This window comes from Pinus tabuliformis, chromosome 7, assembly GCF_031772625.1.
Source record: "Pinus tabuliformis cultivar Carrire ecotype Pingquan chromosome 7, CPIR1, whole genome shotgun sequence".
NCBI classification, from domain to species: Eukaryota; Viridiplantae; Streptophyta; class Pinopsida; order Pinales; family Pinaceae; genus Pinus; species Pinus tabuliformis.
The window spans coordinates 1,624,548,867-1,624,564,910 of NC_142293.1; positions in this window are offsets into that span (position 1 = coordinate 1,624,548,867).

Below are 16,044 nucleotides of genomic sequence, written 5' to 3' on the forward strand. Positions count from 1 at the left end.
GTTTTCCCCTTGGAGGGGTTTTTCCTTGGCTGAGAGCCTATATCTATGTCCTCTTTTGTTGTTGTAGGTTCTTGATATTATTTTATGAACAAGTCTAAATAAAAGAACATAAAGAAGATAACTAAGATTCACAAGCAAGTATCAAGGTTAAGAAAATAAGATATAATAAGTTTCCACTTTACAGTTTCTAACATGCCTCAAAACAATATGCCTTCAGACGTTGTTAGAGATCTTCCAAAGCTTTCAAACCCTAAGGATACTATTTGTAAGTCTTGTCAAGGAACAAATACTTTGGAGCCATTTTCGGTACATAATATCATCTCAAGTGCTATTGGTAACTACTCAGACGGATAAAGCTCTAAAAGGGTTTTCCAATGGTATATGGAAGTTTGTAAATGGCCTCCTAGATCAGAAGTTATTACCAGTAAAATATCAAGAGCCCCAAAGTGAAAGGTAGCAATTAAATTTGGTGTTAAATCCAAAATGGTGAATTTTTTAGTGTTTTTCCAAAGTCGATGAAATGGAGAAAGGTTATACAATGGGAAACTTTGTGTGATCGATGTGTGCCACGCATCATCTTAACCTCATCAAAGAAATTGTGGAGAGCTATGTCTTCCTAAGGTTTAATGCGGAAGGGGGTTTTTCTATTGGTGGTATTTCTCAAATAGCTGATCAAGGAGATTAACGATGTAGATTAAAAGTGAAACCCCTCCCTTTTCACCACTAAACCACCCACAGGGGTCCACAAAAACCACAATGGTAAGTGTAGGTCTAAGGCAGCAGAGGCATGGTAGTGGAAAAACCGTTGATTTGCGAAAGTTGCAGGGCAGAGGAATCCATAAACATGTCACCTTAGAAGGATGCACTTCGGAAAGGAATATTGGAAGAAAACCCTTAGATATTTCTCTAAGAGACACCTTGATTTATTTTCAAGAATATGCATTCATAAGTCCCAAGATCCCAAACCCTGGGTAACATGCTCTAGGTCTTATGAATAGAAGGGCTAGAATCCGGTTCTTTTGTCTCTAAAGGAAATTGCAAAAAAACTAAATCTTGAAACCTTCCTTTCCACTGTACAATGACTTGGAGACTTAACAACATGGATGGACTAAAAGATGGCAAGTGGCAGATTTGAATTAGCTGATAGAGGAGACATGGACACATTGGTAAATGATGACATCAACATGATGTGGCTCAATTTGAGCTTGACATGCCGTATGTAGATTCATAATTTTTGTGGGAAAAAAATGGGTGACATGTGGCATACTTGTAGAGGTGGTAGACATGCTAGCAGTAACAAATCACCCCAAAAGAAAAAATCCTAATAAGTTTTTATGAGAATGCACAAAGGGAAAATTTCGAGAAGTAACATACAAGAAATTGGTTCTAGGACACAATGGAAATGTTGTGGCATCTTGACAATTTTGTGATTGGTTCGATAAGACACATAATCTTGGAGGAAACTCACCTCGGAAGGAACCATCTCAGAGGTTTCCTATTAGAATTATTTCTAAGAGTCACCAACAGTAAACATCGAGAAGAGGAAATCCAAGAGACGGATGATAGGAGACAACAACATTTTCGTGTGTCAAGCAAGTGGTCCCCATGTAATACATCATCTCTAAGGAAATGTTCTCGACAATAAATAGACTCGCTCCAATAAGTTTTTGCTAAGAGATAAAGGTCGAGGGCTAGATTTTTGTCACTTGGATGTGGTTTTGGCAACTGTGTACACAGAGGGAATGAATTTTTTGTGAATGTTAGTTAATCCCTCAATGCTTAAAGCGCTTTTGGCACTAGTTCAAATGTGTGAATTGGTCGACAACTTGTAAATTTTCCATTATGCGCCATATTTGGTGAAATTTGCCAAGCCAAAATTACATTAAAACTAGCATGAATGGGTTGATAGTTCGGATGGTGGAATGCAAAATTTGGAGGTAGATTTAGCAAATTAACTAAATTTGGAGTCAACCAAATTTAGAAGAAGTCCAGCTAATACCTGTAAAAATTAGAGAATTGCAATTTGGACACTTTAACTTAGATTTTCTTGTAGAGTTAGGGGATAATTTTAGAAGAATTAAAGAACACATTTAGAAGACATATTTGAAGAAGAACAAAGGAAAAAATAAAAATAAAAAGTGTGCATGATATTGATTTGAACTTAACTACAAGTTCAATAACCCAAAATATATATAGGCATAATCGAATTTGCAAGATTGTGGTACATGAATTGTTCATGGATTGATGTTGTTGGTGTGGATGGTGGATTGATCAGTGATCAAATATTTTTGAAGGTGATTTTATGGTGTTTTTGGTGAGAGATTGAAGTGAGAAACTTATTTGTTTGTGAAAGGAAGTGGCCTTCATGGTTTGAGTTTGAAAATTGTATGAAAGATTAATCATTTAGGTCAAGCTGTTAAAATTGGAAACTAGGGCCAAATTCCACTTTGGAGATGATGATTTCATTGAATTCCTCTTTTTGAGAGAACCAAAATCGACCCAAATATCATCAAATTTGGACTAGGGAAAGTGTAATTATGAAGAAAAGCCCACATATGCACATTATAATGTAAGTGAGATGGATCAAGTATATATTTAAATAATTCTTTAAAATTGTCAATTAGCTTCTACATTTAATTTTATTTCTCATATATATATATATATATATATATATATATATATATGATCTTGTGTCTAGAATAAAGAATATGCATCTCCTCAAAGCCATCCACATATAATAGATAGCGAGCAAGCAATGCAGCCAAAGCCACATTGTTTGCAACCTTTACGATGTTCACCTCATCTTCAAGGGAATTTAGGAGACATAAGTTGTATACCCTATACCAAAGCTCATAATACATTGACATGCAATTTATTATACATTATAATTTCATAATTTTTCAATGCATTGTGTCTTCTTCCATTTTGCATGGTCCTCGTCTATTCATTATATCCATACAATTTTGTACTTTTTTTAACACGTTGTTTTATTATGTTGATATCAATTTACATATTTATTGATTATGTTATAACTTTTGTAGAAGGAAAAAAGAGAAAATGGTCTTGGTATGGTGAAAAGAACAAAAATTACACCAAAAGACTTGAAAGCATGTGGGTTCTAGTCTCAAAAACAATACATAGATCATATATGCTCAACTAATATTGCTCTTACTAAACCCACTAGGCTTACCACTTTAAGAATTAAAACAACTCACCATGTTTAGGCAACTTGAACAGGTTTAGTGCTTTAATTAGTATTTTGTGTAATAAGAAGTTTCTCCTTTTGTAATGAATATTATATTTTTGAATGATAGACTAAATTTTCTCTCGATATAGAATGGCGTATTAAATAAGTGTCTTTCACATTTGAAATTGTATGTGCATTTTGCCTTATATGAATGATACATGTTAAATGAATTGCATATCAACTATACTTGTGATATATTCTTTGGAATTTTCCTAAAGTTCATGATTATAGTACATCAATGACGTAAATGGCCATGATTCTTTCTTTGATTACATGCTTGTTAGTAGCTTCATGATGTCCTTCATGGAATGCTTTCACAAGATAGTGAGAAGGAGTCCTTAATAGACACTTAAATTTTCCTTTATTGTTTAAATTTTTCAGGTTTTAAGGTTTTCTATGGCCACCACATAAAGAATTGTCATAAATGAAAAAGTTCTAACTCATATACTAAAAAGTTTTGTATTTTAAACTTTAGTTCTTCTAATAGGAATCATTTCTCAACTTTCTCCCAAGAACCTTTGAAAAGTCCTAAAACACACATAGACACACACAATTTTACATTTTTATTTTTATTTTTTAATCTCAACACACTCTTTTAATAAAGGATATACAAATATCATTTACAAATGAGTTTTACAAACCCCAATATCCATGAAAATGGGCTTATCCAAAGAGATAACAAGTGATATCTTTATATTTATTTTTCATAAATATTTATAATTATTTAAATTTAAGTCACTTACATTATTTATGTTTATTATAATAAATTGATATACATTATTATGTTAATAGACATGTTTATTTTGGAATATAATTTTCAAAATTTTAATTTAAATATCAATAATTATTAAGTAGATGGTAAAGATTTAACCTCTACAAAATATGTTAGAATATTCATAAATCAAAGGTTGAGATTTATTTTGAAAGTAGTTATGTCTTTTTTTATTTTTTTATTAAATTAATTAATTAAAAAAAATCATACCATGGTAATGGTCCATAATATTGTAACAAAATCTATTTATAAATTAAGATTCTCCATGGTAAAGTGGTGTTGAATCTCCATGGTTAATAATCTTGTTACATATTTTTTTAAATATATTATTCATATATTAATTATTTTAATAATAATAATTAAGTTTTTTTTGTCATGTGAAATGTATTTTGAGGTAAATGTTTGATGTCTTTCAACATTTATCAACAATTTAATTTATATGGTCATTCTAGTTTATACATAAGCATATGCCCCATTATCATTCAAAAATAACCATATATTATTCCTTTAAATTAAGAGGATTCACTTTATAAAGTTATAATTGTAATTACGCTATAATTTAATTTTTTATAAGAATAACTTCAATGTATTATAAAAATATTTTAATAAAACATATTTTATGGTAATAAATAAAATTGTACTTTAAATTGTTATGTTTTTATTAAGATTAAGATGGAACATTATTATAAAGTATATCATGTCATGAATTCATAAACGCTATTTAAATTGAAATCATCTTTTTAATTTTTTTATTCAATTTAAAATTATTTTTAACAATAAAATAATATTAAATTTTAAAGCTATGATTGTTTGTGAGATAAGGGATTTTATCCACATAACAATTTGATTAAAAAAAAGAGTTTATAAAGGTCTTCATACTCCATCTAGATTTGAATTATGACCTTTTAAGAGAAATTTTTAATAATAATGGCGTGATTGGGTCAAGAGGCACTCTGTAGCCAGTATGGTAGAGATGTTTAATGTGTAATGTTTAACATTTTCACTAAGTCAAATTACACAAAAAATAAATTAAATAAAAAACATTAATGTAATGTAATGTAATGTAATGTAATGTAATGTAATGTAATGTAAACATTTTAACTTGGTCAAAATAAAATAATCCTATAAAAATAAAATAGTAATAAAAATAAAAATGGTCCATGGTATTGAGAACCCATGATATTCATGTGGAATATATCTTATTTAAAGAGGGAAATTAAACTAGCCTAGATCCATCTTAACTGGGATCTACCAAGTACCGAGATGGATCAAATCTCTTGATATGCAAACCTCTTTTAGAGTGAAAAGATATTTGATCCCTCTCGGCACTTGGTAGATCAAGAGTTAAGATGGATCTAGGTATCCTTAAATAATAGTAATGAGTGAATCCACATTTATGAATAATAGTTTAACAAGTGTTTAATGCATTTGAATATAAAATTGGTTAAATATTTATTTGTCTTGAAAATAATATTGAGGTAGTTATCCACATGGTGTTATAACATTCATAAGATTTTTTGTTGAACACTAATTTCACTACAATTTGGCCTTAGACCTTTGATTTTTTGACAAGTTGAATCAAAAGAAGGGGAGTAGTGGTGTTACAATGTTAGACTCACTCTACCTAGCCTTGTTTGGTACCAATTGGGTATAGTCCTATGAAGAAAAAGTATTTGTAGGCATTATGATGCATGTGTTGTCCTTGATGGCAACTCACTTGTATATGGTAACTAGATGAATCTACAGGATAGATTAGAGGTGACAGAATGATGGAACCTAGAGATATCAGAGGTGACAGAATTATGGAAACAGAACGATGGAACAGAATAATGGTTAAAGGTTTGATACAGGAAGATTGTGTTAGTGTTTTCCTTGATAGACAACCTATTTGATGAATGGACTACTTGATAAATATATAAATAGGATGTGACAGAATGCATGGAAGTTGTGTTTACAGATGTGACAAAATGCATGGCAGTTCAGAAGAATTAGTTCAAAAATGATATAATGATGACAACTCACATTGTAATAGGTCTATTCAAAGGTAACAGAGTAATGGCACAGAAGAACAGGATGATGGGACAAAGGATTATAGATCAGAATCAAGCAATTGAAGAAAAATAATGTTTTAAGTTGCATTAAGTTGTATACGTTGTTTCACCTAGTCCAAGTAGTGTATACAAGCAGGTACACAGAACAAAAAGAGCATATACATATGCACGCACTTTCACAAGAGGAAAAGCACATATGGGATGGAAAATTAAGGTTAAAGAATACCAAGGGTCCATACCATGGTATTAACCCACAATATTGAGCGAAATAACGGATACTTGATCCCATCTAAGAATACCACAGGTTCTAAGTGTTGTTTTGGTCTGAGGTATTGAAAAAGGATCTAAGTATATAATGAGGTGAAGATCAAAGTGTGAAGAGTGCAAGTAATGAATATCTTATGAAGAGTTAGAACAAAAGAAAATATGCATGTTATGGGTTTCTGACGCTTTGCTTGATTTAGACTAAGTATGCACCTGAGTGTTTGATGATGGATGAGATCTAATGATGGATCAGGATCATAAGACTTGAAATGAATTATCCTTGTATGATCTGATAATTGATAGTCTAGATATGATTGCTAATTCATGTTTTATCCTTTATATGTTATGATCTAGGTGTATCTAAAGTCTAGAATAGCTGTGAAGTTATAAGTTATTTTTTGTAGATATATACGTCGGTTCGCCTTGTTGAAGGTGTGTATACATGTTGGTTCGGCTCTTCCAAGTAGCATATGCAGAAGAAAATCTTGTTTTTTAGAGATGATTGATCTATCTTATCAGTAATGTTGTTTTATTGTTGTTTGTGAATGATGTCTTCATTAGATCTGAAAGTAAAACTGATTGTATAAGGAGATTGAGTCTGGTTGATTGATTGATTAAGTTAGAAGGGTGATCTTTGCTGCTATTTGTTTAGAACTCTGTAATATGACAGTAGATCTTCATAATGTCTTTGGGCAGTACAATTTATGGTTCAGAAGTTTTATGATTCAGTATCTTTAGAGGTATACGTAGGTTGGGTTACATAAAGTAGCGTATACATGCACATTGGCTTCACTGAAGTAGCGTATGCATTCTAACGTATGATTTTTGAGGTTGCAGTTGGTTTTGGTTGTTGATGCAGTGTTATGGGTTCAGATCTGTGTACTGGTTATAGTGATATGTTTGTTCCAGTTCATTGGTTGAATTTTAATTAAGTGTCGGTTGATTGAGTTTTCAGTGATTGATTGATTCAATTTTGGTTGATTCAGAAATTGATGATGGGTGATTCTGTTATGTCAGAGGGTTCAGTGATTGATTGATTCAGTTGTGATTGATTCAGAGATTGATGATTGGGTTTCAGTTGTATCAGAGATTGATGATTGGGTTTCAGTTGTATCATATATTGATGATTGGGTTTCAGTGATTGGTTGATGCAGATGTATTTGATGGTAGTATTGCAGTGGTGACTGATTTTGAGCTTAAATGTTATTGATGGGTCTAGTGTGAAAATTTGATGAAATGTGTCCTACATATTGTGTTGTTGTGTATGAGGAGTATCCAGTATGAAAATTTAAGAAACATTGTCCCTTGAGAAAGAGTGAAGGTTGTAGCATTTTGTAGGCCGGTGCTTATGTACTGGTAAACATATCAGCCAGTACAAGAGCTAGGGCGTTGGAGCTCCCTTCAAGTAGCAGTTGGAGAACGAGCGAAGGTAGTAGCCTTATGTAGGTCGGCTCCTACATATTGGTAAACATGTCATCGAGTGCAAGAGCTAGGGGGTTGTATCTCCCTTCTAGTCGAAGCTAGAGAATGAGAGAAGGTTGTAGCCTTTTGCAGGTGGATTCCTGCGTACTGGTATGAGTTTTCCCCAGTACAAGATTGTAAACAACCTTTTTATATTAAAAAGAAGACAAAGACAACAACAGCAGGTGGTTTTCTCCCACATTGGGTTTCCACCTTAAATATTGGTGTTCATGTGTGTTGCTTATGTGTGATGGTTTATTTATTACATCACATGGTTAATGTTTATGGTTAATAAAGTACTAAAGCACTAATTGAAGACAAATATGTGATGGATTAACTGAATTGTAAGTTCACTGTATATACACTAATTGTCTTGAGAATAATTGTGTGCACACGCAGGTTCAATTCAGTAAAGTCGGGTATAGAAATATGAATATGAAATGTACAAAGATTATTGATTTATAAATATTGATTCACCACCCCCCGCCCCACCCCCTCTCAGTATTTTCCCAACAGTGATCCTTTTCCAACGTTGGGCCAAAATCCTACTTTCTCTTTGTTTGCCACTTTCAAAAGGCTTGCAAAGTTTGCTAAAGTGTTTGACATTTTTTTATTTCTCATTTATTGAAAAGCCCTTGACGTCGATAATTCCATAGAAAAATGTGAACATTAATTTAATGTTACATTGCCCTTAGTAGCCTCAAGGGTTAGCTCAATTGGTCAAGTCCCCATCATTGAAACACCTTGGTATTGAGAGGTCACAAGTTCAATTCTCTTGACACTCTCAGGTAGGCTTCGTGGTTGAGCTAGTAGGAAGTGATCCCTTCAGGTGGATCTGCCTAGTACAAATATTCCATGGATGTAGTGGTCACCGATCTCTAGGATCCATGAACCACATAGAAAAATAAATAAATAAAATAACTAAAAAGAGATATTATCATTTTATCTCGATTATGAAAAACATTAACTTGACAAACTATTAATAGTATGGCCCATTCCTTTTTTTATCATAAGTGAGAGTAACCAAAATGGATAAAGTATATATATAAATAATTTTTTATGATTGTTAATTAGCTTTCACATTTAATTTGGTTTGAGATTCATAATTATATATGTCCATTTACATTCTTGTGTCGAGAATAAAGAATATGCATCTCCTCAAAGTCATCTACTTATAATAGATAGTGAGCAAGTGATGCAGCCAAATCCACATTGTTCACAACCATTACAATGTTCACCTCATCTTCAATGGAATTTAGGAGAGGTAAGTTGTATACCCTATACCATAGCTCATAATATATTGACATATAATTTATTATATATTATAATTGCATAGATTTCCAATGCATTGTTTCTTCTTCCACTTTGCATGGTCCCCATATATTCATTATATGCATACTATTTTGAAAAAATTTTAACCCATTTTTTATTATATTGATATAAATTTTCATATTTATTAATTATGTTCCAACTTTTGTAGAAGGAAAAAGGGGAAAATGATCTTGGGATGGTGAAAAAAATAAAAATTACACCAAGAGACCTGAAAGAACATGGGTTCAAGTCTCGAAAACAATACATAGAGCATATATGTTCAACTAGTATTGCTCTTACTAAATTCACTAGGCTTACCACTTTGAGAAATAAAACAACTCACCATGTTTGGGTAACCTGAACACGTTTAGGGATTTAATTAGTGTTTTGTGTAAAAAGAAGTTTCTCTTTTTGTAATGAATATTATATATAAAATGGTGTATTAGGGAATTTTTTTTCACATTTGAAATTGTATGTGCATTTTGTCTTATATGAATGATACACTTTAAAAGAGTTACATATCAACTATACTTGTGATATATTCTTTGGAATTTTCCTTAAGTTCATGACGTAAATGTCCATGATTATAATATGTAAATGATGTAAATGGCCATGATTATTTCTTTGATTACATGCTTGTTAGTAGCTTGATGATGTCCTTCATGCAGTGCTCTCAAATGATAGTGAGAAGGAGTCTGTAATAGACACACTTAATTTTCCTTTATTGTTTAAAATTTTCATATTTTAAGGTATTTTATGGCCACCACATAAAGAATTGTCGTAGATGAAAATGTTCAATTTTAGTTGACTCATAATGCAATACTCTATTTTATTATTTTTAATGCAATACTCTATTTTATTATTTTTAATGCTTAGTTTCGTTATCTAAACATCTTTTTCTTTATTTTATTAAACAATACGGTGATAAACTAAATCCCTTGAAATTATTTAAAAAGCAAAAAGTATTAATATATATTTGTGTGTGTGTGTGCGTGTGTGTTGGAAATAACTTTTGAACAATGGAAATGTCTCTTCTTTTATTCGATTTTCTTGCATGAAATCTCAATTTTATACACAATCATAATCATTTAATTGATACACAACTATAATAGTCTATTACACTTAACTATGGAAAATAGACTAGATCTAAAGCATGCAAATAGAATCTAACTTTCAAGAACTATTTAATCACCTAAAAAGTCAAAAGATTAAAAAATTTGTGAAATCTCCAATTTGTATGAGTAGACAATGGAACCATGTTTAGAAAATATTCTCAATATATTGTTATATTTTAAACACCAATCAATAAATAAATTACAATAAATCTTAGATCAATAATAATTTCACAATTGTATTTTGTTATAATATGGTTTTAGAATTTTTGTTTATTTTTTATCTATGGAATATAAAGTTTAAATGTAACCTCAAATTCTAGTCGTTGTTTAAGCAAATTATGTTTCTACTCATTGTTTAAGCAAATTACATTAAAATTTTGTGAAAGCTTCATAATTACATTTTTATGTACATTGAATTTATATTATAGTTATTAATCGACAATTGAATACCAATTAGAATGACATGGGAATGCATTAGTACAAATTTGCATAGATTTTTTGGATCTCACATTTGACCTTAACACTATAGAATAGGAGAAGGCAATCTAGCACAATCTTTTTTTCCCTTGGCTTTAATGGGAGGAAAAAAAATTTAAAAAAAAAAAGGAAAAAATAAGAGCATCTGGAAAAAACGATTGATTTCTATCAATAGGCTAGCTAAAAAATTGAACCATAAAATAGCTAACACGGGCATTGTGGAAAGATATGTCTTTAGATCTTGCATTGTAAATTCTCCTTATTGATTGTAATGTGTAAGTGATTCAACCGTATCAATAGTTAAATTACCTTTTAAAAATTGGAAAATATTATAACACAAAGTTAAAACTGATTTCTTGGGTTAATGCCATTTTCCACAAACTAGGTGGTCATTGTTGTACAAGTGGTTAATTACAATGTTAAATGTTTAATTTAAAGAATTTTAATTTGAATGTTATTTAATTATAACACAAAGTTAAAACTAAATTCTTGGGTTAATGCCATTTCCCACAAACTAGGTGGTCATTATTGTACAAGTGGTTAATTACAATGTTAAATGTTTAATTTAAAGAATTTTAATTTGAATGTTATTTAATTATAACACAAAGTTAAAACTAATTTCTTGGGTTAATGCCATTTTCCACAAACTAGGTGGTCATTGTTGTACAAGTGGTTAATTACAATGTTAAATGTTTAATTTAAAGAATTTTAATTTGAATGTTATTTAATTGTTTTGATTTATTAGGAGCTAAACTTTTTTTACCTTCAAGTTGTGCACAACTTGTATTTATTAGTCATAAAACCTTTCTTAAAATTAAGTGTAAGCAAACCAACTATGTACTTGACCAAGGGTGTCATATCATTCTTCAATGCATGACCTTTGTTTATTACTAGACCAACATGTACGCATTCATCATGGCAGTGCATTTGTAATGTGCATGGTAATCTTATTCATTGGACATCATTTGTAATGTGCATGGATTTATTTTCATTCATATGCATATTACTTTATATTGATGAGGTGTCCTTCGAAAGAGATAATTCTTGTGGTCGTTTCACTTTAGCCTCTGTATATGTGTAGGTTTTGTATAATATTTTGTATATGCGCAACTTCCATATATGTGCATATACAGAAGATATGCATATACAGAAGTTGTGCACAACTTCAACCTTCGTATATGCGCAACTTTTGTATATGCACAACTTTCGTATATGCACATATATGAAATTCGTGTATATATGAAAGATATGTGCATATATGGAAGTTGTGCATATATGGAAGATACGAGTTGCATATGCACATCTTTTATATATGCACATGTCTTCCATATATGCACAACTTCCATATAATATGTGCATGCCTTCTATATATGTGCTTCTTCTGTATAGGTGCATATACAGAAGATATGTGCATATATAGAAGTTGTGCATATATGGAAGATATGCTATACAGAAGATGCATATATATAAAAGTTGTACAACTTTCATATATGTACAACTTCTATATGTGCATATCTTTCGTATATGTGCAACTTTAGTATATGCACAACTTCCATACACACACATATCTTCCATATATGCACAACTTTTGTATATGTTAATATATTTTGTATATGCGCATATCTTCTGTATATGCACATACTTGTGCACAAATTCAATCATGATATATCCATAGCTTCCATATATGTTCATATCTTTCGTATGTGCATAACTTAAACCACCCTCCTCCCACATCTACCCAAGTAACCGACCATCTGGGGTAAACATGTGACAAAGAGTTACTATGATATTATTCAACTCCCTATGTATTAGTTAAGGAGGTGGAACCGACAGAACTCACACAACTCGACCTTCTACACCTGCAACAAAACCCCCAAGATCCATCCAGGTGACTAGCCCCTTAGACAAACTAACATTTTTTTACATTAAATCCTCAGTCGTTCCCTTGACATGGGCATGCATGCGACTGGGACCCTCCAGTCACTCCCACAACAAGGCATGTGTGTGACTGGGGAATTTTCCAGGTATTTATGTGCCACTTTTTCAGGGCCAAGACTCGGGTCACTGTCCAGAACTCTGTGAAACTTCCAGAAATGATAAATAACATTAGAACAATGATACAAATGCAAATAATTGAACAAGGACTTAACTGGACCCCTACTAGCCATGACATACATTTTGTCAAACATGTCACAAATATGCATTCTATGGGTTTAAACAACATATATGATCATAGGGGTCTCAAGCTTATATGTGAATCACTAAGAAGCATTGTTGCATTATCACAATAACTGCATTACCATCTATTGAGCCACATATTTGTAACATCCCTAGTGAAAATTCCATGTAATAAGAGTTAATAAAGGCAAAAATAATAATCACGATTGATGGGAGACTTATTCCAAGTTGAATGTTGGGAAAGACATCTTAGGGGGTGTTCATTTGGTTGTTTATGGCTAAGGAAATTGGAAAAGGAAATGGTTAAGGATTTGGAAAGGCAAACTGGAATTTTTGGCACATTTATTATGAAAATAATGCAAATTAGGAGAAAAGGGAGGTGAAAGGTCACAGGTTGCATGTCAGGCGGAAATTGAAGGAAAATAATGGAAAATGAAGAAAATAGAGGCCTCATTCATAAAAAGGCTTCTGAGGATCGGTTGGTAACCTATTTGGTCAATTTAGTGTGTTTTAAATTGCTATTTAAAATGTCAATCCGGGATTCGTAAACTGACGAAGTGAAGTGTACTATATGTACAAGATAACCATTTCTTTAGTCTTTTGTCGTTTTTGAGTTTTTTAGTTTGTTTTTGGATATATCTTTCCCTAATGTGTGATGGTGAAAATGAAAGTTAAGTATGGATGGTAATGGTGATTTCTACAGTGATTTTCCCAAACTTAAAAGTGTTCAAAAAGAAAGCTTTAAAACAACTGTAATGAAATCAATTCTTAAGAGGAAGTAAATGTATCAAACAGTGAACTAATGACAATGGCCCAGTATCCTTGCTGCTGAATGAAAAAGAAAGTAAAAACTGAACTTAAAGCAACTCAAACTAAAAGCAAAGCAACTAATTCACACTACTTCAACTCTTCTGATCCTTTACCCTTCAGCTCAATCTACCTTGTGGGAAGCAATCATGAACAAGTTAAGCAATATGATATCTAAATGGCAAGAAATTAAATTGCATAAAGGAAACTAATCACACTACTTCAACTCTTCTGATCCTTTACCCTTCAGCTCAATCTACCTTGTGGGAAGCAATCATGAACAAGTTTAAGCAATATGATATCTAAATGGCAAGAAATTAAATTGCATAAAGGAAACTAATCACACTACTTCAACTCTTCTGATCCTTTACCCTTCAGCTCAATCTACCTTATGGGAAGCAATCATGAATAAGTTAAGCAATATGATAACTAAATCACACTACAATAAATAATATTCTGATTCCTTACTAATAGAGTCACTTGACTATAGAAAGAAACCATAAACAAATGAGTAGTATGATGTCTAAGTAGCAGAAAATAAATAAGAAAAACACAATTTGAAAAAGGGCAGTGTTGGAATTAAACTTCAGAAAATGAAAATTAGCAGGAAGGACAAGATGATCTCATATGTCAATAGTTATCAAAAAGATAAAAAAATTCGCCCGGGCTGCCTAAGAAAACCTGTAGAAAAGCATTGATCAGCTGATAGCTATAAGAAAACAGAAGTGAAAATGTAAACAGCAGTGAACTAAAAACATCAAAACAGCATGTTATATACAAGCTAATGATTATGAAAACAGAAATATAATAAAATCAAATGAAAACTATACAGGGCTTTAGTGTGCAGGGGCCCTCTGCCACCTCAGCCAGTCAACGAACAGTTATAAGAATGAACTCAGGAAAGTAGTCTTCTCATGTATTAAAGCAGCAGCAAAATATATAAAACAGAGTACAGTGGAGTGATAATAGCAACAGTTCAAAAATTACATCGCAAAAAGCTTCTACACAGTGTTCATCAACGCGTTATTTATAATGAAAAAGTGTTGAAACTAACTAATTGAATCCTATGCTATTAACTGCATTTCCAGAGACACGTAGATCTCCTCAGCCGATATCTAGCGTAATGGTAATCATGTATATTAAATCTTCGGAGTGGTAGATGTTGGATTCAGGTTACGGGGATGATCTCCAGGTGTGCCGATGTCTCCGTGGGCTGAGGACTGTGCCACGTAAACTTTCACGTGCTCAAAACAGAGACGTGCCACCGCTAAATTCCTTGGTTGGCTTTGCCTTTGACCCTTGTTGACCGTGACCTTCTATGGATGATTTGGCTGATCTGAAGGGACACGTTCCATGTACCCATCACCTGTAGCTTGCGCATGTGGCTCGTTTCTTCATAGGACACCTGTAGCATAGCCTTTAACAAAATGGCTATGGAATCCTGTGCTGGCTGCGGAAACCTGTGCTGGCTGCGGAAACTGACAAGTTTCCGCAGCTGCCTGAAAAAAAATCTAAACCAAACAACAGTCATAAGCATAGTTAGAAAACCATGTCAGAAGCTCTTTTTAGACTATAATGCAATGATTTAACAGCTTGATGGATGAAGTAAGTGGAAAAAGAAGGCTGAGAGGGTGTATAGGAAGGTGCAGGTTTGAGGCTCAACATAACCTTTTTTCAGTGGAATTTTGGAGCTCTCTCATTCTTCTCTCTCTTTCTCTCACTCTTGGACACTTAGAGTTTTCTTGGAGAATTTTGGCATTAGAGCAAGAAAGGAAACGGAGGCAAGAGGAAGCAAATGTCAAGCAGGGAAAGGTAGGATAAAGCAGCTACAACAAGATTCATTGTTGGTATCAATTTGAATGTGTATTTTCCTTGCTATATTTGGCATGCATGGTATTGCATGTGGTTCTTTTGTTGTTGTGTCATGGGTTTTTCCAAATGTAACAGTGTTTTTAGCTTAGCCTTTCCATTTCAGGATAACATTGGTTTGATGGGGTTCTCATGTTTTCGTTGAGCTAGATTTCTGGATGGATTTGAAGTTGTGTGTGGTGGATCTCTGAATGGTAGAGCACATGACCTAGTGGTCCCTGAACCAGACTATGGATCATGGTAAATCCATTGGCCTAGTGACCCCTGAGCCAGATTATGGGTTGCGGTAAATCCAGGATTGTGTTGCCTTGGTGGGCCTAGGTATCCTTGTTGGTGAAGGCAAGATATATGGTAAATCCAAGAGCTGGGTTTCTCTCTGTTGGGACTAGTAAACCCAGGTTTTGTATATGTGATAAAGCCTAGAGAGAAGGTCTTAGTTTAGGGCCTAGTAATCCGAGTTTTGATTGTGGTAAAGCCTGAGAGACCAGGGCA